This window comes from Halyomorpha halys, unplaced genomic scaffold, assembly GCF_000696795.3.
Source record: "Halyomorpha halys isolate HHAL.00 unplaced genomic scaffold, Hhal_1.1 Scaffold409.1, whole genome shotgun sequence".
Lineage (NCBI taxonomy): Eukaryota > Metazoa > Arthropoda > Insecta > Hemiptera > Pentatomidae > Halyomorpha > Halyomorpha halys.
Window position 1 is genome coordinate 234,482 of NW_027115142.1, and position 3,774 is coordinate 238,255.

At 29.7% G+C, this 3,774-nt stretch overlaps 1 protein-coding gene across 4 annotated transcripts in view; it reads left to right on the forward strand.

Annotated features, from left to right (window-relative positions):
* The window catches only part of LOC106682373 (proton-coupled amino acid transporter-like protein CG1139), a 95,340-nt gene that overhangs the window by 55,071 nt on the left and 36,495 nt on the right, over positions 1 to 3,774 (forward strand). The window lies entirely within an intron of this gene.

Below are 3,774 nucleotides of genomic sequence, written 5' to 3' on the forward strand. Positions count from 1 at the left end.
AGATGAAGTAAAAAGGGTGTAATAACCTAGATGTTGATTGCCCTGAATAAAAATCTAATCTAATCCACATGGTACCTTCTTCAAAAGTATTTTGTATCATTATTCACCTTCATCATATTGACTTGTTATGTAATTATTTATGTAAACACAATCTTGAATTTTTAGGAATAAATGAAAAACAAATTCTGTACCGCTACGACCCATGAAGGGTCCAAGGTTCAGTACTTTGTTAAGATGTAATGTTTCTTGTTCAAGGAGGTTATTTTTCCATGATTACACTAGCCTTCCAAATATTTCTCCAATTAATGGTGCCCATTTTATAGAGTCTGGGAGAGCCCTGGAGGGTTCTCGTACCCACCAGTTATGAGGCTGCTTAAATCCAGGTATCCAAAGGTATCGTTGTATTGGATTGCTCCTGGACGCTAGGAATTGCATGAAAAAGAAGACAAAGAACACGCGGCTGTAGTAATGATACTTGTTTTCGTGGCAATGCTAATGACTGTTCAAGTAATCACTGTTGGAACAAAATTCTTCCATCCTCTAAATTAACGGTATCGAGAAGATTAATTGAATATATATAGCATTAGTGTTGCCGTATCAAAAGCATTATTTCATCCTAGTAATTATGTGATTTTGGTTACGGAAATCACATTTTTTCATTCAAAACGATGTAATGTTTTGTTTGAAATGGGAGGAAACAAAGCTGCTATTGTCATGAAGATCTTCTGAAAGCGTTGGAAATTTTAGTAACGTAAAAAGGTTTTAAGCGTCTTCCTATAGTAAAAGATAGCAGTAATGATTAATAGAAATATATGAATCTGTGTTTACAACCTTTCTGTTTTTATTCCGTCAAGATATTCAACTAAAGCATTTTTTAGGTTGCCTAGTTACACTAACTACTTATCAAGATGAAGTTTCTTGTTTAACTTAGTCCCTAAGAGCCCTATTGCGGTAGTTGCCCTATGGTTTCTCAAGTGGTCTCACGGTTTTATTAGGCCCGGAATAGATAGGCCTTTTCAGGGATCACCCGCGTGGCCGCCTAATGTAATAGGGCACTTACACTTTTTGTTTTGTAATAAGATAATGAGTGTACAAATAAGAAATATCATCTTTTTTTTCTTATTTGTCTCACCGCTCGTTAGATATAATTCAGAGACTATAAATTATACTATAAAAGTTCTTGAATGATAGTCCCCTGTTCTATGAAAGTCAAATGTTGGCTTTACAAAGAATGGGATATAAAAGAAATTTAAGATATGATATTGGAACAGTGGTTTCTTTAACAAGTGTAATTGTAAAGTCTTTAGCATAGATTAATGTCCACACTACTAAATGAAGCCTTTAGAAAGTGTAATGTTTGGATGAAAAGAATGGAAGAAAGGAAAATGGAAAGAAAAACAGAGCTGAGAATCAGTGTCATATTTACACCATAAGCTAAGGGCCTCGCGTTCCATAGATCAAGTGATAATGGTGCCTTAAATGGATTAAGAACAAATTGAAAAATACAATTTCTTCTAAATAGATTGAGAAGCTCATATTTTATGTCAATAAAAAGATAAATACATCATGAAATAGACTTTGAAGAAGCAATTCATAACTTTGCTACTCAAAAACTCTTATAAGTCATTAAACTTTATTTATAAAAATTTGTTAAATTTTACCTATGTAATAAAATAACGAATTTAATTAGTACATAGTTAATTTATGTTTAAAACCCATAGTTTTTCTGAAAATAAACTCTCTAATTTTGAGGGCCCCTTTATTATGAGCCTTTACATGATTAAAGACCGCCCTGGAGAGAACGACAAACAGTCTACACGTTGTTAGTAGATACAACAGTAGAGTCAAGAACGCATATATCGACATTAATAATGCCACAGACAACAGTTATGCGCCTATCGAAATAAAACTTTCTAAACGGGTTAAAACCTTGGCTAACAGACTGGGGAAAACAGGTGTTAAAAGTGCCCATTAAAGTAGTCTTGAACTCAATTCGCTCCATCCAGACGAGGAAATATGATCACAAATCGATCTGAACGTTTATGACCTTTATGAGAAAAACTGGTTTGAACCGGTTTAGTGTTTTGTATTACCTGTGGTAACAACTGCCAATTTCGGATTTATCAATAATGAAGTAGCTTTGAAGGGATTTTCGAAATGATTTCATCAGCTTTAACTTGTAAAATTTTGTTTTAAATAATGGATAGGAAAATTATTATATTCAATTTAACATATAATCATATAAATTCGTTAATTATAAATGTGTTCGCAGTTCCTGGAAAAAAAAAAGAACGGAAAACCTCTAATATAATTATAAGAGGAAAAATCTAAAATGGAGAAAATGTACTATGAATTAAAAAAATAAGTCCTCTCAAATACCGGTAAACAATTAACCAGTAAACGACTAATCAGCCATTAATCATAACATAAATACAGCATATAGATTGTGTTTCTCGATATCTCATATCAACTAGCTAAAGTTATAATATGAGTAGTATATCTCTTCTGAACAGTTCAGCTTATGTATGAAAAGGATTTTTAGGCTTATAATTTGTATGACACTCATCATACAAATAAAAATTCTATCTTTATTTATTAATGTTTAAATAATGTTAAATGTTTCTTATGTGTTCTTTACTCAAGACTTAATTAAAGTTAATAATTTATTTATAATCTTAAATACTTTATTGAAACTGGTTAATGTTTTTTAAATAAATAATTTAATATTTATCCATTTTAGTCTCAACACATTTTATTTTTCTTACAAGTCCGACATTTCGGCCAATCCGGCCATCCTCATGGACAATCTACCACAAAACAGCTTTTATTACATGTATGATCAACAATTCAAAATACTTAACAATATTATTAATAATTTATCTCACCTTAATACAATTTTGGAACTAAATGATTTAATAACTCAACATGCAGGCTATTCTGCCCAGGTCAAAACAATACTTTCTATGAAACATTAAAACATTAAGTAAACATAGTATTTTGTTAATAAGAATATCCTGCATTATGACTAATTCCCTAATTAGTCGATTTTCACATTAAAAACAAAAATTAAAATTCATTTACCATTAGTAAAATTCCCATCAGAAAATACTTGAATCCATTTACATATCTAAAAATATTAATTATACAGTGAATTTCAAAACAGATACAAAAAATTTGAACCAACACTATGCAGAGATATTAAGTAAAATTAATTTATGAAAAATATGAGATAAATTAAATGTGGATAATTATAATTAGCCTTGATGGGAATTTTACTAATGAAATAAAGAGGAAAATTAACGAAAATATTGTTATAATAAATAATTTTAACGCTTAACTGAGTGGAGGAAGGTTACAAGCATTGATGTAATAAAGCTTTAACAAATAGTGACTGTGATAAATAAATTTTAATTTTTGTTTTTAATAAGAAAACCGACTAATTAGGTAATTATACATAATGTAAGATATACTTATTAACAAAAAATATATTTATCTAATGTTTTAATGTTTCATAGAAATTGTTGTTTGACCTGGGCAGAATAGCCTGCATGAAGTTGAGTTTTAAATCATTTAGTTCCAAAATTGTATTAAGATAAGATAAATTATGAATAATATTGTTAAGTATTTTGAATTGCTGAGGATCATACATGTAATAAAATCTGTTTTGTGGTAGATTATCCCTGAGGATGGCCGGATTGGCCGAAACGTCGGACTTGTAAGAAAAATGGATAAAAATTAAATTATTTATTTAAGTTAATAATTTATTTTATTAAA